At 44.6% G+C, this 22,917-nt stretch overlaps 1 protein-coding gene across 1 annotated transcript in view; it reads left to right on the top strand.

The window, feature by feature from the left end:
• The window catches only part of RTN1 (reticulon 1), a 566,864-nt gene that overhangs the window by 222,720 nt on the left and 321,227 nt on the right, over positions 1-22,917 (top strand). The window lies entirely within an intron of this gene.

Raw genomic sequence — 22,917 nt, 5'->3', positions numbered from 1 at the left:
CAAGATACAGAAGCATGGTGAAAAAGAATCCCTGAAAAGGCCTCTGTGTGGACATGGGACACCCATTAAAAGCAATTGCGCACCAATTAATGACTTTTGGAAACAATGCTTCTCTCCCAGGGCAACTTAAATTTGCGGAGGTGCCTAGGTAAAGAGAGGCTGGTGGAAGGCCTGTGCGTGTGTTGAGGGCTGTCCCAGGAAGGCGCACACGATATAAATCAGCGGGTATCTGTGCTATAAACGCACTAATGTAAGGGTATTTTAGGGCCACACCTCTGCACACCTGATCCTCACATTTACTACATTTTGTTTCTAGGAAACGGATGCTTGAAGTCAAGAAAAGTGAGATTACCTTTTCGGGTTATTCTCCAGTAACCTAGAAATGAGGGTTGCGGTGGGAGGCAAATGAAACCTGTCTGCCGATTTAAATAACAGTTTCTGAGAGATGCAGCTTTCAGGAGCAAAACAAGTAGCGAACTAAAGACCTCCTTGAAAAATAACAGTTAAGAGTGCTGTGTGAGAATTAAAACACATGAGGATAAATATGAGAAAACGTGAGAGTCCGAGCTACAGTGCAAGATAAAATGCACCAAAACACATTTTGACAAGTTAGCATGCTGACCATAAAATCACAGGCAGGCAGATCACTGCAAGGAAGCAAAGTAAAATAGAACAAGGACTGGGCGAGAAGGTAGGGGGGAATGCCAGCAGGAAGCGAGGGGGTGACAAATGGTGAGTATTTTGCGGCCGCTTTGATGTTCTGAGTGGCCGCACGGCTCACTGAGAACATCAAAGCGGCCGCGAAGCATGGTGGTTTGTGACGTGGCTGGTGTGTGTGTGGGGGCGGGGGGAGCGGGAGGCATTCCTTTGAAGTGTCAAGCGCATTGACCTAAAAAGGCCTCGTTTACAATTTATACGGTTGGTCTGCAATGTAGGGTGTCACAAAACAGCACAGCTGAATGATCGGCATAAACTACAACGCAATGAGATGTAAAGACAGACACATTTAAAGCAGAAATCTCTCAAGGAAAAATATAGTGTTATTACATAAGGTCATGCAGAAAAAAATGCCATAACCTTAGAAGAACATACATTGACTTAACAAACGCTGCTGTCATCTGTTTGCACTACCGAGCACCAATGCGTATTCTCTCTTGTACAACCAACTCCATTACTCGTTGCCATGGCATGCATGGGTCCAGCAATGCTGTATAAAGTATAATGCAGCTTCCGTTCTAAAGCACTGGAATGAAAGGGGTCACGACTTGGACGGGAGCTCTCATCGCTGCAGCACAACGTCAGGTACTGTCACATCAATCAAGCTGCGGCCGCGACATCTGTCAGAGAGGCGACAGTGGCTGTCGACGCAGGCAGGAGTCTGCTAGCCGGGCCTGGAACACGCGGACGCGCTCAGCTTTAAACTGGCACCGGGCTGGGCAAACCCTGTCAAAAAGCACATGCCTGACGATTGTACGCACGACGATCAACGGCTAAAAATATCAGGGAAATTAGTTTATGTAAACACTGAAGATGGACTAAAAGTATTCTTGTGTATGCACCAACCTTTACAAAGTATGACGACTTTCTGCAACTGTCAAAGCAGTGATTAGGGATATATTTTATTTGTGTAAATATGGAGTGATAAAACCTTGTGCACGACAATGTTCACTGGGAGCAGATTTTTTTGTAGCGCTCAAACTCCAGTCGATCACGCTCTAGTCTGCCAAGAAAATGCAGACTATGGAGTGACAGCGCGTGAAAGACGGTGAAATGGCAGCGCGGGAGCTGGAGGCCTCCTCTGACGTGTGAGCTTTTCACTCTGCCGTGTGTTAGCCAAGGGCCTGCTCAGCAGCGTACGAGGGAAGAATGGTCTAACCCAGGTCATCGTAGCCCACCTCCACGGAGTAACAACATTGGTGCTAACTGGGCTGGGTATGATAGTGATCGGCAGGACAAGCAATAGGCCTACCAAAAGAGAAATGTGTAGGCTATGTCAGTGTGGGATGAGGAGGATGAGGGAGAAACCCTGAGTGAGAATGGGCGAAAGCGATTGAAGTGTGCAAGGCACACTGACTGAGACTTAGAACGTACAGGGAATGCACGACCTATTTCTCTCCCAAAAGTTGATTTGGGTATAATTTGGTGGAAATAAGGACATCTAAATGGATGTACCCAAGTGCTACGGGACTCCATGGAATGGGATGTAAATTAATTGTACAACAGAGTCACTACATCAGTGAACAAATGTCTGCCTCCAATACCTTCGGGTAAGCCCGCAAGACTGCAAAATAAACAAGCTTTTACTACAAAAAATGGCCACCAGATGGCAGTATAAGACAGCCTGTGGAGAATGCCAACATAGTTCAGGCCCAATTCAAACAAGTTAAAAAAATGCGAGTCACGGCCTGGCGGCCGTGAAGTGTGAAGATACGTGGGCAGAGAGAAGGCAGGCGCTGGAGAGGGAGGGGGTGGGCAACTCGAGCGACCATATGGAGAGGGAGGGGGTGGGCTGCCTGCTTGGAGAAGCTTGTGTGAGGGAGGCTGGGCTGGCTGGGCTGCCTTTGATGATGGAATGCGAGCTCGTGCACGAGGAGCTTGTGGTCACGTGATTCTCGTGAACTGTTGAAAATCCGCTTTTGGAGAGCCTTTTGCGAGCCTTGGGTTTAAGTAGTGGTTTAGCTGCATTAGACTCGCATATTCATTCCTTGCGGAATGGAATAGGCAAGACCTAAAAAGTTACCGAGCATATATTTACCAGTAGACAAATAGTCGTATGTCACAATATTGTTTTAAAAATGTTGTGCTAGTGTAATATTGTGGGCAAGATATCAGGGACAAAAACATTGAGAAGGTATGATGGTAAGTATAGGTATACTATTCTTCACTCCACTTCTCTGTATCACAAAGATATATATAGTGCATATATGGCAAATTAAGTAAAGCTAAGTTTACTTTATTTTTTATTTTTATTTATTGTATTTATTGAGTTTGCAACAGTTAAATCAGTGCAATTCTACAATCCCCCCACCCCCCGGTCTGACCAGAAGTACATATACTGTACGGGCAACAGTGCGACAATCCTCTTTCAAGTGAATACACAGCCATTTAGCCAACAACCCTTAGATGGGCAGGCGGCAATCATATCGTGTCCGCGAGCATACACGCCAGCGGTAGGCACAACTCCTCTTCCCCAGGAGGGGGGGAAACCCCCCTAAGTGTATCACAAACACGGTCGTGACCCTGCGTACCAATGCAGCAAACTCTAGTATATCGTTATGGTTCAGAGCCCCTGATCGTCCCCTGTGTTAGAAGTATAGCTCCTGTTGGCGAGGTAAGCGTGGTAGAGCCCCCAGACGTTTTTGGGTCGGCTAGTAGGTGGTAACAGCTCACTGTAATTCTCAGACTGCGTGCAGCAGTATAACATGTCCCGTGCCCAGCACCTAGGAGTGGGTGTCGGGCCTCTCATCCAACAACTTGCCACCACCCTTTTAGCCATGAGCAGTCCCATGTCCACTAATCGTCGTACGGCTCTGGGGAGTTTTTTGGTGTATCCCAGTAGTGCTATTGCCGGGTCAGGTGTAAGGTCTATTTCTGCTATTCCACTTATCTCATTAAAGACCTTGTCCCAGAATTCCCATATGTCCGGGCATTGCCATGCCAGGTGCAAGAAATCTGCGCCAGGGGCGTGGCACCTCTCGCAGCCCGCAGTGTCACGCAGGCCGTATCTGCGCAGCCGCGCCAGCGTGTGATACACCCTGTTAAGAAACTTGAAGTGAACTAGTCGGTGCCTGCCGTTCAGGGATAACTTCTTCGTGTTAGTGCAGCAGTATCGCCACATCTCATCATCTATAACTATCTGCAGATCATTTTGCCAAGCCAGGCGTGCCTTCGTGTACATGTTTTCCCTGTGCGCCTGCGCAATCTTATATAGGTTGGACAGCAATTTCTGATGTGACTCAGCCTTGATGACATACGTGAGTTCCGGCACCTCAGGCGGCTCAGCCATATCCTCACCCAACAAGTCTGTAAGGGCGCTGCGCACCCTGTGGAATGGGAAGCGGGTCAGCAGTGAAGCGTCAGCTCTGTTAGTAGCCACTTGTTCCCAAGTTTTGGCTACCCCATCCTGGAAAAGGTCTCCTGCCACTTTAATGTCCATCTTGTGTAATGTATGAACGACTCCTTTTTCTTTAATGGGAGACAGCCACCGGGCCCAGTCTATCGGCATCACTGGGGTATACAGCAGGGCGCCGCCCTGTAGTTGTAGACGGTTATGCCATGCATGCTTAGTTGCGGCTATTGAGTCCAGTATGCCGGTTCTGCGGTCAACTGGCCGAAAAATCGTGGACGGGAGAGAGGGCCAGCAAAAAGTGTTTCCATTCTAACGTGTGGAATACTGCCCTCGCCGTGAATCCAGGTATGCAAGCGTGCGGCCTGCGCCAGCCTATAATAAAGCTCTAAGTCCGGGGCACTAAGCCCCCCATGCTGTAGGGTAACGTGAGCAGAGTCCACCTGGCTCGGGGTTGCCTCCCTGCCCAAGCTAGCTTTATCATGAGTTGAGTAAGTTGCTTGAAAAAAGATTTCGGGAGTACTATCGGGAGGGTCTTAAATAGGAACACCCCTGTCTAGTGCCCCTGCAAACGGGAAAATCATCAGTCACCAAGTTGCCCAGTCGGAGCCTAGCCCGCGGGCTGTTATACAGTACTCCTATCATCTGGAGGAATGGTAATCCCAGGCCCATCCGCTGCAGCACCAGGCGCATAAATGGCCATTCCACTGAGTCGAACGCCTTTTCCATATCCAGGAACACAGCTAGTGCCTTCCTATCTTGCCGCACATGCTGCATCGTGCCTAGAACAGTGCGGATGTTATAGGTCAGGTTCCTGCTGGGGATGAAAACGGCCTGCTCAGGGGCGACCAGTCGAGGCGTCAGAAGCGCCAAACGATTAGCTAGCACTTTAGCAAATAGTTTAGTGTCTACATTCAGTAGGGAAAGAGGCCTGTACGAGCAGCACTCGTCACGCGGCTTGCCTTGCTTGGGTATTGCGACCAGCAGCGCCTTCCTCATAGATTGTGGCATGCTGCTCTCTACACAGATATCATTGAAGAGCGTAGAGAGGTGCCGTAGTAGTTTATCTAGAAAGGTCTTGTAGAACCCCAACGTGAGGCCATCAGTCCCCGGTGCGCTACCAGATCTCAGGTATTCCCTGGTCTTAATTTTGGCGCTGCGTCCTATTTACGCCACCTTTGTAAATAGGGGGCAGCGTCAAAATCAATGGGTGTTGCGGTGGAATACCCACACAACACCCATTGCCCTCCCCTTTCCTGCCCAGTACAGCGTGAAAGGGTGCCTTATTTACAAGGCAGTGTTAAGCCACGTTAAGTGGCTTAACACTGCCTTGTAAATAAGGCAAAGGCCCTATCGCCATGACAATGTCACTAAAAGTGACGTTGTGGTAGCGATAGGGGCTTGTAAATATGCCCCAAAATCTTCAAAATGTCTTGAGAGCTCAACGTTGGAAAACCCTCAGATACACTATCCATACTACAGTTTTGCAGTCCATCTGTGCTCACATCCCTATGTACCTACATAGAAGCAGTATTTGTCTAAATTACATTAAGGCTGATACTGACAAAAGAATGATACAAAGACCATTGCTTGCTGCCAATATTTATATTTAAGGTTCACCAAGTTTCAGACATTAACACATGGAAACCTGTGGGAACATACTTAAAATGACCCTTGAAAGGAAACAGTAGACTGCTTACCTCACATTATGACCTGAAACTAAAGAGCCACATTCAATCTTTTATGTGAGCCACAGATGTACTCAGTTCTTTTCAATCAATTATTAAACAGTTATTAAAGCTAGACATTATTATTGTGAATATTGTAATATATGTTTAGGTGGCAAAAACATATCCCTTGTTACCCCATGCAAAGGTGGGAGGGGGAACTAGGCCCCGAGTAGCACGGGATTTCCTGCTGCAAAGCAGCAGATTTATTTGCCCTTCCATCGACCATAAACATCTGTTCATGGACATTTTATCTCCATTCAGAACATACTACACTGCACTATGAGTCTCTCCTTTAAATGGTATAATATGATTGCATGAAGTTTAAATACCACAGTTTACTTTTTCCTATAACATTTGTTTGCGAACATCTCTTTTTTCTCGAACAGATGTGAAGTAAACAAGTTGAATGCTCTTTGAAATTTCTCAGAATGGTTAAACAAATTACTTTTTTGCGGTCAACAGAAACATCTAGAGCAATTAGAATATCGTGTGCCTTTTTGCGGTCTCTGCCTGCGTAGGCTGTGCTTGCCCAGTCTCGCTGGGCGAGAAATTATGTCTTAGAGTAGGGAGGTAAACGAGCCAGCTCTTCTCCATTGGCTGGCTTCCTAAACGGCGGCCAGCCATTGGAGAAGAGCTCTGCCTGTCACTCTAATCCCAGTCCGTTTCGGATTGAGGGGCGTGTTTTTTGCTGTCCTTTCTATCCGTTACGGCATCTGTCACTCAACAAAAAACACGCCCCCAATCCAAAACGGACGGGGCTTAGAGAGAAAAGGCTGTCTCATGGCAAGCTCTTGGTGGATGTGCGCAGTTATCACTCTACAAAGGAAGCTTGTTAAGGAAAGGTGCACCAGTTTGCATTTCGCCACTAAGTTGCACGTGCGCCGACTCTGTGCTACTCTTCGGAGAGTGTTTTTGGAAGTAGCACCTTCCGCTACAGAAGAACTGCAGTTCCCAGAATTCTTAGGCCGCAGCAGGTCTATATAGACAGCAGGACTACTTTTCCCAGAATGTTTTGGTCTGGTGGCTCTCTTCCGTGCTCTTGCCTGACCCCATTGCAGTCGACCTACCCCACCCCCTCCGATTCCAGGTTCCAGATCTTCCTTCGTGTTCCCAGCAGCGATCCTAATCAAAACTCCCGGGCTCTGCGGCTCCTCCTCTCTCTTGCTGCCAGAGGGGCTGCTCCCTGGCTCTTACTGGCTGCCGGGCCGTGGGCTGGCCCGGGGTCGATAAATAACCGCGGGTGCAGTGTCCCGTGTGTGTGTGTCATTGGGATTGCTCAAGATGGAGCCGGAGCTCGTGGCAGCTGCAGCAGCGGGAGTGTCCAGGCTCGGCCGCATCCTGGGTACCCTGCAGGGACGGGCTGCGGGGCTGCGGTTGGGCATTTAATGAGGAGGTAGAGGTTAGAGACACCGTCGCGGATCCCTTGTTTACAAGGGCGCTTGTTTCCATTGTGCTGTGACTCAGCCATGTGGTGCGAGAGGGCGGCGTCTCAAACAAACCGCCCAAGCGGAAGTGAGCGCGCTGTGTTCGCCTTTTACAATCTGCACCAGTGGTAGTTTCCTTGCCCCAAGGCTGAGGACAGTTCTTCTGAGGTGTTTCCTCCCCAGGATCTATGTATACTTGGTGAAGTACTTTGTTCCAAAATCCCCCATCCAGTATTTCCGGGAGTCCTCGGCTTAAATATCGGTAGAGCGTCTCCACTGATCCCACCGCTACATAAATACGTTCTGCAGGTGTAGTAAGATCACTTCCGCGACACCACGTCTTTTTAGGTCTTAGGTGGTGGTGGTGGTGGTGGTTGCCCCCCAAGTACCGGAGATCCAGCCTGTGAGGAAGGGGCTCCTTGAACTCGCGCCCCTCAAACCATTTTATTGGGGGAGGTGGCTTTCCGAAGTACCCAAGTATTGTATTTGTCCTGTCTTTGAAATTGTAGAAATGTGCGCAGTCAGCTACTCCCATAGTGGTACTCAACCGTAAATTCGTGGTAGTAGGAGCTATGCATCCTGTATAGTGCCTGTGTGTGTGTGTGTGTGTGTGTGGCTCTGTGTGTGTGTGTGTGGCTGTGTGTGTGTGTGGGGGGGGGTTCTGTCTGTGTGTGTGTGGCTCTGTCTGTGTGTGTGTGGCCCTGTCTCTGTGTGTGTGGCCCTGTCTGTGTGTGTGTGGCTCTGTGTGTGTGTGTGTGTGTGGACCTGTCTGTGTGTGTGTGGCTCTGTCTGTGTGTGTGTGGCTCTGTCTGTGTGTGTGGCTCTGTGTGTGTGTGTGTGGCTCTCTCTCTGTGTGTGTGGCTGTGTGTGTGTGGCTCTGTGTGTGTGTGTGTGTGTGGCTATTTGTGTGTGTGGCTCTGTGTGTGTGTGTGTGGCTGTGTGTGTGTGGCTGTGTGTGTGGCTCTGTGTGTGTGGCTCTGTGTGTGTGTGACTCTGTGTGTGTGGCTCTGTATGTGTGTGTGTGGATGTGTGTGTGTGTGTGTGTGGCTCTGTGTGTGTGTGTGTGTGGCTCTGTGTGTGCGTGTGTGTGTGTGTGTGTGTGTGGCTCTGTGTGTATGTGTGTGTGGCTCTGTGTGTGTGTGTGGCTCTGTGTGTGTGTGTTGGGCTCTGTGTGTGTGTGTGTGTGTTGGGCTCTGTGTGTGTGTGTGTGTTGGGCTCTCTGTGTGTGTGTTGGGCTCTCTGTATGTGTGTGTGTGTGTGTGTTGTGCTATGTGTGAGTGTGTGTGTTGGGCTCTCTGTGTGTGGCTCTATGTGTGTGTGTGCGGGGGCTCTCTGTGTGTGTTGGGCTCTGTGTGTGTGTGTGTGTTGGGCTGTGTGTGGGGCTCTGTGTCTGCTAATACTCTCTACTACTCTCTAATGCTCAGCTATTGCTATTGTAAATGACAATACCATTTATTTATGTTTAAAAAAAATGAAAAAAATGCCATTTGCAATGCCAATAGCTCTAACTTTAACAAAGCAGAGGCCATTGCATTGTAATTGCTTGTTTAATGTTTCTGTTACTTGTCATCGATCACCAAGCTAAACACGTACAATGTCTATTCACCAGAAAGCAGCATTTTTGGATTTCTCATAACATGGCATGCTGGATGAAGTCTTCAAGTCAGCAAAAGACACGTATTGAAGCCCATTATGATCTGTCTGACAAATTCTGTGAACTTCCTTCGTTAATTTTTTTTTGTTTTTTTAAATGTATTTATGTATTTTGCGGAGAAAATTACAAAGAAGGGTTTTATTTGGAAAGTGCACATTTTCGCAACCATGTACTACCTTTGTTCCCTTCTCCCATCCACAATCTGCACGAAATTCAGCAAAACATACCCATTTGATGACCACTGTTTTTGGAAGCTTTGGTGCAGAATATTTTATGTTTCATTGTGAATATATTTATACTGGTCAGGGGAGGGGCTGAGTTATGTAGGGTATCCGTACAGGTAACATTATGTCAAGCATAGCCAAAATACACCTCGAGGAGCACACACGTGGAATGAATACTGAGGAAAAGAAAATTGTGTGGATCAGGGTTGTAGCTTGGTCAATAAGATTGGAGGGGTGTGAGCTTCAGATTTTCCAACAGTCACGTTGGAATATCTTGTTAAAACACATTATATTAGAATTAGAACATGACGGGGGCAGTGGAAAGAAAGAGGCGGGTGAATTGTTAGGGGTACTTAAAAACAACATTTTTCAAACTAATCAACATTTTAAGGCCTTCAAACAGAGACAAGAGTGAGTAGGTGTGTGTGTTTCTTTTTTGTCAGTATGGGCATCTAAAAAATCCCAGGTGAAATCTGACAGACGCTTATCCATACCCGACTGACACCTTTTGTATCCAACAACTTGCTACAGAATACATTGGGTGGGTGGGGGGGGGGGGGGGGGGGGAATGTAGCATTCCAAACAGCCGCCCTCAAGCTACGCCCCTAGAGGGGATGATCATGTTGAGGTTAGGCATGCATCCTGCACCCCTCGGCAGGCTTCAGGGTGGCACAAGTGGTGTCACTGCCCCTAGCGCTAAACTCCAGGGGGCGCTATTCGCTAGAAATCCTTCACCATTAGGACATTTGAAAGGCCCCTTGCCACTTCAGCTAAAGGTGCAGTCCCAGGAAGCACAGCTCTATTCTGCAGGCCTACTGAGGTGATCGCAGTGGCAGTGACATCAACAGGTTAACCAAAATGCAGTGTGCCAGCAAATCTAGGCTTGAACTGGTGTGTGGGCTGCTAAGGGCAGACAGGACAGTTTCAAAGGATTTTTCGATAGAACCGACAGTCGCCCGTTGGCGGGACTAAAGTTATTCGCAGAACTAGTGTTGCTGCACGTGAAGCTCTGTGGCCTCTACCTGCTTCCTCATCCGCCCATCGCTGAGATTATTATTTCTCATTCACACAAATAACACCAGGCAGGAAAGCCCCACTGGCAGGCCTGGACCATTGAGGGTGCTGCTCTCATGCTTTGAGATCAGCGCCCTGATTGGAGGGAGCAGCCTCACTTGGCACTCAACAGCAACCTGGAGGCCTGCACGGATGCTAACCCAGCTGTCATAAGACAGCTGAGTTAGAGATGTTTAAAGTGCGCATGTGTGGCTGGCCGTCTCAAGACGGTCGGACAAAAGGACATGTGAACTTTAAACATAAACACATCGACAGTCCACCCTACTCCCTGCTGCTGTCACTCAGCAGCGACCCCACCCCCGTTCTGACGCTTGGCTTGGGAATGAAAAATAAAATGGTAATAAATTACCATTTTATTTTTCATAGCGTTATGTGGGGATTTTAGGTGGTGCAACGCTCCTCCGCTTCAAAGGAGGTGCCGCCCCTGCCTGCCAGTAATGCAACTAAAATAAAATGGTAATAAATTACCATTTTATTTTTCATAGCGTTATGTGGGGATTTTAAGTGGTGCAACGCTCCTCCGCTTCAAAGGCGGTGCCGCCCCTGCCTGCCAGTAATGCAACTTTAAGTAAATGACGGCAATGCATCGGACCAATAACATTTTGGCAGTTATTCCATTATAATATACCATCCTGTTTAGGTACTATTTAAAAACACATTGATAGCAGACCTGATAAAAATGATGCCGTCATTGCATACTACCAAAACATACTTGCAATGTGCAATGTCACATGCAGGCGTGGCCGTGGAACAGGAGGCCAGCGAGGACTGAGAAGGAAGGGATTTCCAGTGCTGTAGCGGAGCGCGGAGACAGCGCAGTCTCAGGGTGACGGAGAGGGGGTGGTCATGGGGTAGGCTGTCACCTCACTGCCACTGTAGTTATTTATTTATTTTTATTTTTAAAGTTTTATATAGCGCTAGCTTGACCCATGGGCGTCAGAGCGCTTTACATACACACAGTAAAGACAGAAGAAAATTGCATTACATAGTAGGAAGGCGGTAAGGAAGCAAAACAGAGATAAAAAATACAACATGAAAAATAGGTAAACAGTGCATGGGAGGGAGAGAAAACAAACGAAGGTGGCTAACACAGTCTGGTCACCAACTATCCTTGAATGTCAAGAGAGAGAGGAGTTAACTTGGGTATTGAAGTCTAAGTTCGTTGATGTTGGTCGGGAAAGTATTTGTTGAGGAGGTGGAGTTTTAGGTCCCTTTTGAAACAGGAGAAGGAGGGGTTGCATCTGAGGACTCTAGTTTGCTGAGTTGGGGTTCTACTAAGCCGCAGGGGGCAGCAAATAAAGCGCTGTCACTCTCTGCTATAAGTACAGGCAGAAGACCACAAGTAGTCTTGTGCCCTTATATGTATACCCTTGGGCCATGCCCGGCTCCAAGGGTTGCCTGCATGCGTGTCAGTGTCTAGGGGTCCCATCGTTGCATATTTTATGTAAGCGAGGCCTTTAAAAATATCCTTCATTTTGCACATATAACTTTTTCCAAGCTTTGCACCACTAACCGGCCCTGCTGCATCCCTAGGTACACCGTAAAAGGACATATAAAAGATATATATTTAATAGTGTCAGTCAAAACAATGCGCTTAAGAGTTCAGTCGACCATAGAATAAGAACAGCTAGACTGACTTTTCCATCTCTTTTCCTGCTTTCACATTCTGCTAGAGAGCTTTTGTCTCCTCTCTATGATTCATGCGACCAACTACAGAATGGTCATAAATTCGCCACAGGAATAAAACTCACACTGCGTTAAATGCTAAACTGGGAGGCAAACAGAAATCACAGAAAGTCCAGCTAAGTGAAACGTGCCTTTTAGTACAAACCTACTTATAGAAAACACTAAATACACTTAAAAAACAATTCGCAGTTAAGGATAGACAATTTATGAGGAGGAAAACATCATCTTTCTGGCTTAAAGTGCCAGTCGCATAAAAAAAACCATTCACTTAAATTGTGTGGGTGGCTATATGTCAGATTTCTGAAACTATCTGACCCAAATAAAAGCGCAGCTCAATTTGTTTTCCTTGAAAGGATTAACCGGCTGAGGGAAGATTACTGGGACCTTAGCCCACAGGACTCAGGATGGCGCAGATTTACAGGCTTATGTCTGCACCGTCTCTGAAGGGATCACTACAGTTTCCAGGACTTTTCCTTTCATGGCTTTTTAACCCGCCCTTTGTCGAGTTCACGCCAAAGGGCGCTTACTTACGCCTCAGACAACCCATTATATGTGGCGGTTTAATGGGTCTGCTCCGGCTGCTGCAGGCTCGAGGGAAGGAGAGTGATTGGTGGGTTCTCAGGGTGAGTGTTGCAGATGGGTAGAGCACGTGCCTCACAGCAGCTATTAGCAAGCCTGCTTTTAAAGGGGCCACTCTGTGAATAATGTAAAAATAGTTATCAAATCCGAAGCAGATGTCATCAAATAAAGGAACGTTCTAGAATACTTACTATCGGTGATTAGTAGTGAAGTAGGACTGGGTAAAGAGAATTGATTTTTCTTTTCACTGGATGGCCTCTATAAATAGTGTTTACATTAGCTATAGATAAGAAGAACCACAGTAGTATCCAATGAATATCTTACCAATATTATAGAAGCTGCACCAGCATTACCTGAAAGGTTTGGCCAAGTACCTACCAAATGGTATTGCCTAGTGTTTAGCAATTTCCATCTTTCTTTTTATCCCATTTTGGGTCTTATTTCTATTTTTTTTAACTACTTGTATGTTACTCCTTTATTATTGCCCCCCTCTGGGGAAACAATAGTACCATCTCACAGCTCTAATACCACGAGCATACTATTTATTGTAATGAAAATTTCCCTCATTAGGAAGAACTAAGCTGATGAAAATAAAGATTGTTTGCTGAACTGAGCCAATTTTAGGCAACATTCTCTGGCATCCATATCTGAGGTAAAAAGTTGCCTATTTCAATTTGAAAGTCAGCGTAGGGAAAAAAGAAGGAGTACTACACATTTTCGTTTTGTTCTCATTTAACTATGTTTGAAAATATTTTGACTTTTGCTTTAGAAGGTAAAATGGCTCACTTTCGAAAATATTTCTGAAAATAATTTGAGAGCATTTCAACAAGGGTTTCAGCAATCAGTCAAGGCATCTGCTGCTAGATGCATCAACCGTCGATTTTGCGAGTCCTTCATTGCGAAGTTTAAGGATTCGCATTTAGGTACTCGCAAAATCAGATGCATGTAGGATTTGCTAAAATATTAGCAATGCCTAAATATTCCTTATCTGCGACTCGCAGAGTGCGATTCGCAAATAAGGAATGATATCTCATTGATTCCTATGGGCCAAGAGGCCCATAGGAATGAATGGGGAGGAATTCTCAATTTGCGATTAGCAATCAGCTAATCGCAATTTGAGAATGCGATTTCAAGGGTGACGGTTGTCCAAAGGACACCCTTTTGCACCCCTTAAATTGACCTGGACACTGGTATTGCGCACACACATGTCCCAAGGACATGTGTGTGTGTAACATACAACTTTGAAAGATGCACTTTAGTGCATTTTTCACAGTTTTCACTATTTACCATGAAGTTTGATTTCACGGTAAATAGCAACCCCTATCAGCGAAATCGCTAGCTATTTTACATTCATGCATTGCATTTAAGGAATCTCAATTTGAGATTCCTTAAATGCAATCGCAAATAGCGTCCCAAATGCATAAATACCGGTCGCAGAGGGACATATTCTGAGAATCTGCCCCTTTGCGAACGGTATTTCGCTTGATGCATCTAGCTGCTGGTGTTACAATACTTTCGTTAAGAGACTGTGCTCTGATACTTTGTACCTAACCCATATTGGAGTTGCCTTGCGAACTGTAAGATTTGTGTGATTTTTGTGTATGCAACTTCAGGAAAAAAGCTGTGCAAGAAAGTTCTCCAATGAGAAACAATACACAGAGGAACTCTCCTCATGTGGCATACCTTTGTAACCTCACATGTACAATACCCCTGCCACAAAACTCTGCGACGATACCCTGCACAGGTAATGCACAAATGATTTGTCCTTCGTTTACGGTGTGCCTGGGGGTGCCAGCAGGGCCAGCTTTAGCATTGGTGGCACCCAGTGCGACAATCTTTTTTTGGCGCTCCTTCCGACAAGTTTGTAATAATGTTAGTGGTGCAAAACTTGGAATAACACAAGATGTGCAAAAGGGGGGATATTTTCAGTGGCATCTCCTCTGCTATGGCGGAGGACTGTCGCCCCACAGCTTTTAAGCAGTGCAAAGTAGAAACATAAAATGATACTAACTTTAAGTCATTATCATTGTATGCTTCCTGCTAATCCCAAGGAGGTGACGACTGCCCCTCTGAGCTAGATGGCCTGCTCTGCCTTGTACAGAGGGTGAGCTGTGAGGAAAGCTTGGTGCAGGGGCTGGCTGACACAGGAGGTATGTAACAGAATCACTGTGTCAGGCTGCTAGGGTTTTGACTGCATGCTTGCAGATACTTTTATGGTGAAAAAGCATCTCAGCATCTCATCAAGGGTAGCAAGCGCTATATGAATGCAAACCTTTTCCCTCTTCTATCCGTTCACTATCCTTCCCAATCCAAATAACTGACTAACATATCCACCACTCAAACTACTTTCAGATTTCACTATACTAATTCACCACTATTCTTTTATGGGTTCCGAAGTAGTGTGCTACTCGCCGAAAAAGCACTTTGACGCCTCGTCAGAAGTAGTAAGTGCTAAAAAAATGCAATTGCAATACAGTTAAAATACAATACAACCACTGCCAATCATTCAGGGTAGCATCCCAACCCATCACTACAGCCATAAGTGGCAAGGATATGGCCAAACTTGGTTTCTGTGCTCACTCTGTCACAAGCTATGCCTGACAGATGAATTGAAAATGTGTGCATGGAACTGTTGAATGCATTTATTGATGAATGGTTGAATCTTGACTAGTTCATTGTCAAAAACGCATGTCCCATACCCCAGGCATGGCAGCAGAAGTACGTGTTGTAGCTGTGTCTGGAACAGAGTAATGTCATGGTGGAACCATGGTGATGCATGTGGTCGCTCTACTGATGGGCAGTGCTCCCACCAAATATGCTGTGGCCCGAATAAAAATGCATCTAATTTTTCAAGATGTGCGTCCTTCTTCCTTCCACACCATGAGTATAGTCTGATGGGGGCAGTGCTCAGACTGCAGCTGCTTTCTCGCTCAAAGTGAACACTTATTTTTATCTGCACTTTCAACAGTGGCGGCCGGCATGGATCAGGGGCGGTGCGGGGTAATGTAAAAATAAATACATAAATAAAACTTACTTTACTGCTGCTGTCTCTCCAGTTTATCATTTGCATCAGGACTCAGCCGGAACAGGTATCAGGAAGCACTCAGGCTCCCCTGACCAATCACAACCCTGCAATGCAGCGTTGTGATTGATCTGAGCGCCATGGTTCGGTATTCAGCCAGGAAATGGGAGCCTGGGCATGTTCTCTATGCAGGCTTTAAAGCAGCCTGCCTGGAGAACATGAAAAGTGCGTATGCCGGCCAACCATTCATGCACACTTGCGGTGGGCAAACCACTCCTCCCCGACCCTGCTTTGAGAGCAGAGCAGCCACGCCCACCCCAGCCGCAAAGCTGCAGGAAAAAATTTAATGATAATAACATTCAGTTATTATCATTTTATTTTTCATTTAGTTAGAGCTGCCACTGACTTTCACCAGTTAGTGTGTCAAGCATCGGAGAAGTTAGTCTGCCTGGAGATTCTCTGTACTGTCTAGCGATGTTGTTCAAGACTTCGTGTCCCATACCATTTTGTTTTAATAGTATTTTATTAAAGGAAAAAAGCAGGGTTATTGTCTGCAAAACCTGTCATAATATTCTATGAAAACAATGTGTCCATAACTTCTAGGTATCAAAGTTTATCCAGTCCCATTCTTCCCTTCTCCCAGTTAGTTTACTTTAGCCTCCCAATTGCCTCCCGCCTCCGATGCCTCTCCCCTTCCAAACACTGTCCATTTCCAAACTAGTTAGAAGTGGGCTTTCCAGTATCATTTTCTGCATCCAGGTTTCCACCAATAGACATTTTACAGTTCTCCACAGTATCAGTATACAAATCCTGGCCATATCCATTGCCGTAGTGAACCGTCACTCATATTGAGGTGTAATCTCTTGGTACATGGAGGTGTGATGGGCTTGTTAATACTCCAGAGATGCCTGAGGCATTTGAAATTACTGTCCATACCTCTAATAGTTTTGAAACAGTTGACACTCTCAGAGCATGTGGACTATGTCACATCCTAGGACTGCCTCTTTCATCGTCACCCAACTTGGTTTTTCTAGGTTATCATGTAGCAAATAGTTGATTTGTTCTAAATGGAAGGCGAGCCAGTATGTCTCAAAGTGTGTTAATAGTTGACCACCATGCTCTGTGGCCGCCTGCAGGTTATCCACTTTTAGACATAGTTTATTCCCCACACCCCTCAGATGAACCATTTTAGATAAATTCTTCTGTATTGTTTTGGGGGTCCTTAAAGGTAATGTTGTGAATACATAATTAAGTCGGGGACCTACATTCATTTTTGTCCCTTGTGTTCTCCCTTATAGTGACATGTTCAGAGAAGACCATCTTCCCATGCCACTTGTTATCCTATCCATTAATGGCATATGTTATCTTCTACTAAATGATACATTACTCTGTTTAAGACAATTCCCAAATATTTCACCATTGATGTCTCCCATCGGAAGGGGTGTGGTTCTAGTGCACCGTATGTAGTGACTCAGGTGAGAGGTAAAGCTTTGCACTTGCTCCAGTTAATCAGATACCTCCAAAAATTCTGAAAACCAATAAGATGTGTGATAGGGTTTGCAGGGTTGGACAAAGTTATTAAGACATCATCATTAAGACATCATCTGTGTTAAATTGTGTATAGATGCTAGGGTAGAAATGCCCTTGATGCCTGTGGCTTGTCTGATGGCAATCAGGCTTTATCTTATGCTGCATGGCAACCACGGCACGCACGCACCAAGCTTACTGGTCTTCCCAGGTCACAGGATCGCTGTATCCTAGTGCTTGCTTGGTGCATCTTCAAGGGCTCTGGCAGCGGCATGTCCGGATGTTCTCACCGAATTGCATGACAGAGCAATAACGTAGCAGGCTAGGCTGAATCTTTCATATTGGTACTGCTTAAAGAAATATATAACCTGCACATTAGCACCTCTTGCTGTATTTTGTGTGTCGGGTTGATTGTTCCCCTTTCTCAATTTAGCATTCATACGTCACCCACTGTTTGTTTGGTGAATCTAATTGAACACTACTGCCCTGTGCTAATCACCACTCTGAAATGCACTGACTCCCCCAAGACACCACATGATTCTGAAGTTAGCTTGGTGCCACTTTCCAAGTACTGTGTTGTCCAACTAGGCTGAAACCAATGTGTTGTTGCTAATGTTTCCATTAAGAGGACCTGGGCTGTTCCTGTCAGACAGTACTAAGACTGATTTTCATGTGGTTGCTTCCCTTCTTGAATAGCAAAGTGGACAAAACAGACAATGAACCAGAATGTGGCCAGAAACATTACAGCGCCTGAGACCACTGCAATAATTTATCATCCCTTATCGTTTCAACGCTTTTTATGCATGGCATTCTATATCCCCATTCTTTACATAATGTGTGTATTCTTGAAAAAAGTCCAGAATAATTATCAACATAAATCTCTGGTGTAACAGTGATGAAATTCCTGCTACACAGTGGGTATTCCTGGTGTTTGATGAGGATGATAAATTCATATATGTATACGTGAGTCATAAGGTTTTAATATTTTGTAATGATTTTAAGTAATCAAACAATAAACTTGGATTGGATTGGATAAATGGACATAAAATGCAGAATGTGTGACGGTAGCACATTTGAGTACTTGGTGAAAATGGCAAGCTGATATCTAGGGACCAATCAATGAAAATCAAGTATGTTCTGAGTCAAAATGCATTGTTTCTTCAATAAAATGACAAGCTTTTGTTTAGTAATTGCGCTTATTCATGTATGTCAAATGCTGTATTTTAACGCCACATATGTGTATTTTCTGACACTGGCAGGCTAATGATTCAGGCTAAATGATTGCATTGAAGAAATATAGATAAAGCTGGTATGTGAAGTCAGGCTCAATTGAGGAAGCTTTTTGATGATTTGGTTGCTTGGTAACAGAGTTCCTGTACCACTATGGCTGTTATTTAATGGGGAGTAATTTCATCATGTATATTGATAAGCGTTAAATAAGCGATATTATCACTAGAGCTATCTGCAGCCTGAAAATGTACCATTGGTGTAACCTCCCTGATGCTGTAAGGTCTTTTTGGTGTAACCTGACTGATGCTGTAATCTCTTTTTGATTGAACACTAGCATTGTTGTATCATTGCCTCCAGAATGTGTCTAGCCTTATGTCATTGGCCTGTGGTGTTGAGATTTGCATCATTTTAAGTTGTCCCCGCTGCCAACCAGTTTTATAGTATGTGGGTGATAATCTACAATGAGGTGGCGGGAAGGAAAAATGAAGTGAAGAAAGATGCTATGTATGGTTTGAACATGTTTGCTATGTTACATTGCATTGCAAGTTTATTTCAATTATGTGTAATATTATAAGTCTTTAGCTAACATTTAGAGAAATTGTGCAAAAGAAATGTGAACATCCTGGAAAGGGTAAGACTTGCCTGGCACATCACAAATGTTCTAAAATAGTTAATTTAACAACTTTGGAATTTTAGCCAATTTGTGTAAAAAAACTGTGCTGTAATATTCACCAAATTGCTTTGTTTTTTAAATTTTTTCTTTTGAAAGAAAAATCTCAATACCTGCAAGAGAAGGTCGGACTTGCCCATTTCAATTATTGAATCCTAGTCGAGTTCAGTACAGTACAGTAGTCTGCCTACATGGCAGCCCTACCAACTCACACAGTGTCGCCGTGTGTCACACAGTATTGACTCCCTTCACAAGGACATCTAGCAAGGAGCTGAATCACACAGTGGCTTTCAAGGTGAGCTGGAACCACTGCACAGAGTGGATTTCCAGCACCTCTTTTGAGGCTAAACTGCCGGTCTCCATTAAGAGGTGTGAAAACACCCCAAGACGTCTGCCGCATCCTCAGTAACCCTTTGTTTTTCTATTTTTCTGGCAAAGGAAGGAGATCGATAGGGGCAGGGACTGGGGCAGAAGGGCCTCTTAGGCAGTTCTCGAATAAAGCCCCCCCCCCCCTCAAAGCCACACACCACTCTCACTCTGTGAATTTTAAGTTCAAGTTGGCAGGCCTGGGGAAGGTTGTGTGGTTGGAAGGGTGTTGTTTTTATTTTGATCCCATGTATGATGGGTTCCAAGTCTAAGGATCACCGAAGTGAGGTCAATAATGTTGTGGGACGCACGCTTGGCAATGTGATTGATGAGAAAGAGAAACATCCTTTACAACGCAACCATTACATCGCACTACACTTACAACGCAGTAATTACAAGGCAACATCCTTTACAACTCATGTCACTACAACGCAGGCATTACAACGCATGACACTACATCGCATGACACTACATCGCATGTCACTACAACGCAGGTATTACAACTCATACCATTACAACGCATACCATTACAACGCATAGTACCCCTACACTCTCCAAAACTTACCCTACTGTTGCACCCCCTGGAGTTAGAATAGTAATTTTTACCCCTACACTATCCAACACTTACCCTACTGTTGCATCCCCTGGAGTTAGACTAGTAATTTTTACCCCTACACTATCCAACACTTACCCCCTGGAGTTAGAATAGTAATTTTTACCCCTCTACAATCCAATACTTACCTTAAATGCAATGTAATGGTATGTGCTGTAATGGTATGCGTTGTAAAGGTATAATGCGATGTAATGGAATGCTTTGTAAAGGTAGTTTCTAAAAATGCGATGTAGTGTCATGTGATGTAATGGAGTGCGTTGTAAAGGATGTTGCGATGTAAAAACCTGTTCTAAAGGCATGCGCTGTAAACGTATGCGTTGTAACGTCATACATTCATGAGAAAGTGTGAAAGGCAGGCACGCAGTTTATGGTTTTCAGAAAGCTGGCATCTTTGAGCAGCTCTGCAGTTTCTTTATGATACTTCTTATGGCCACAGTCCACTAAGTTGATTACTGAGCATGCATTAACTAATCATCTATTTATATTGTACAAGATCAAACAAAAATCGTTTGACACCCCAGCTTCCCTTTCTATAACGCGGAAATCAGGAAACAAGTCCCAAACAGATAGGTGAGGCACTTCTTGGCACTGACAATGTGCAAAGATGTAACTTTGTCACAGGATTTTATGTAACAAGCTTATCATATCAATGGGAATGCACATATTTTCCTGTCGAAGTCAAGGTACAAAGTACCTATATTTAATACATATGCATGTGAATATACAGATATAGGGCCTGATTCACAAAGGTAAACTTAGTGTAAATTTACAATTTAAGTGAAATTCACAAACTGCGTTTGGACTTTCACGACTTTTCAAGTCCTACCTTTTTAAGTGCAGCTATCTCTGCCCTGACTAAGGAAGTATTTGCACACGCAAGTACTCAGAGATCTCCAAGCATAAAAAGATAGCACATTCAGAGTCACAAAACTCCGCATGTAGTTTGTGAATTTCACGTAAAGCTTACCTTTGGGATTCAAGCCATTATAGTATACAATGTACATGTTGATATATAAAATACATATTCATGTATATGTAATGCTTAACCCTATACTTAAGGAAATAATGCTTGCATTTACAAACATTCAACAATCTTTGCTATACAATATTAGAAAAGTCAAAGATGGATTTAAGAGGCTATGCACTCTTACCGTATCATACTTTACATATGGAACTCATCAAGTTATTATCTGTGATTATGTATCCCATCAAATTCTCTGATTTGTTATTCATTATAGAAAGTGTGATATGGGACTTGAATAAAGTTTTCCTGGGGTCTTAGAGGTTTGTGATCAGCAGTGGCTTCCTCACTGTGTGAGCACTATACAAAAATAACAAATAAAGTGCATTTTATTACACTCAATATTACACATAGGAATGAGAAAGGAACATTTGAGAGTAACTTTACCTATTCTAAACCCACGCGTCGTTTCCACATATCTGTCAGTTGAACGTATACATGACTCAGAGTAACAGCAATGCAAAATGAAGGGAAGACACGTTTAGAAGGTACATTTTAAAACGTGTCATTTTTGAGTGAGTAAAACAAAGGTTCGGGGTGTATTTTTAGGACAGGATGATTAAGTGCTAATGCTGTGATAGGCGCTAGATAGGGCTTTCTATTGCAGCAATATGTGTCTCACCTGCAGACTTTAGGAATGCTAATCAACCATTTAACACGTTTACTATATATATATATATATTTTTTTTAAAATAATTTTTTTAAATAAAGCAAGCCATGTCAGGCAATATGCATGGGGCCAGAGAGTCATTGGTTCAAGTCCAGGTCCCTTTCTCTTTAGTTCACTGCCCCAGGGGACACTTCTTCATTCTCCTTCAGGCTTCAACGGGCCACTGGAATACTGGAAAACCATATGTGTGTTCATCTTGGCCCCTATGCCAATGACCAGGACATGGACTATTAACGTTAGACCGGTATAGACAATATTTCCTTTGTACAGTTTACATAGTCATTTGCAATGAGCAGATGGTGCAAAATGTCTTCAGCACCAGAGTGAAATTACCCAATGCAGAAACGGTCTATGTAGTTGACCAGGGTTATTTCTTATAGGGTTTGTTTTTTCATCTTGTTTCGTTTGACTTGGTCCGCACCTTCTTAGGAGGGAAGTGAAGCTCTCCTGCCTGTTAACACATAGGCTACATACGGTGGTGCAAATCTGAAGCAGGATTCTGAACTTGGAATCAGTGCAAAGCTTGTCTGTCAGTGCTGTGTCATTTCAGTAGCCCAAGTACTGGTCCCAGGTGGTAGCTCTTCCTCTCAGGTCAATGCAGTTTTCCTTGATGTCAATGCTTACTGAAAGGAATTGACGCGCAGTCAGTAAATGTTTAGTAGTTTTTTTCCTTGTAAATAATAGACGTTGTTTTATGGGGAATGAGACAAAATATAGGGGCATATTACCAAGGGCCATTATCGCCGCTTTAGCGGGACTTTTTCCCGCTAATGCGGCGATAATTTTATCGCCCTATTACCAAGCTGTCGCTAACACCAGCTTGTAGGCGATGGCGGGCATTTAGGGGCCCACTTTGCATGTCAGCGATAATTATCGCTAATGACATGCAAAGTGAGCGTGCCAAAATGTCAGCGACTGAAAACAGTCGCTGCAATCGCTATCGTCTATGATCAACACAGGCGTAATTTTGGAAATATTCGCGCTAAGCACAAATATCTCCAAAAGCTAATGCAAGCCCTGACCAGTTCTTAGCCATGTTATCCAATGAGAGGTGGATAACATGGCTAAGAGCATTGTCACGGTAATGCCTGAATATCGCAGTATTGACAGCGATATTCACGCATTTCTCCTGTTTTTTTATCGCTCCTGAGATAAACCTTGCTAATAGCAAGGTATCTCAGCGATAAAAACAGGTGAAGGGTGGCAATAGAAATATTCCCGCTAAGCCAACACAGCGATAATTATCGCTAGTTGTTGGTAATATGCCCCATAGTGTCATGTTGTAATCTCCCAAGACCTTGAAGTGCACAGATACTCACATATTTTGCAAATGGATGCCTACATAGAAAAGTGTTCAGTAT

This window comes from Lissotriton helveticus, chromosome 9 (genome assembly GCF_964261635.1).
Source record: "Lissotriton helveticus chromosome 9, aLisHel1.1, whole genome shotgun sequence".
Taxonomy (NCBI): Eukaryota; Metazoa; Chordata; class Amphibia; order Caudata; family Salamandridae; genus Lissotriton; species Lissotriton helveticus.
This window is presented reverse-complemented; position numbering and strand designations above follow the sequence as displayed.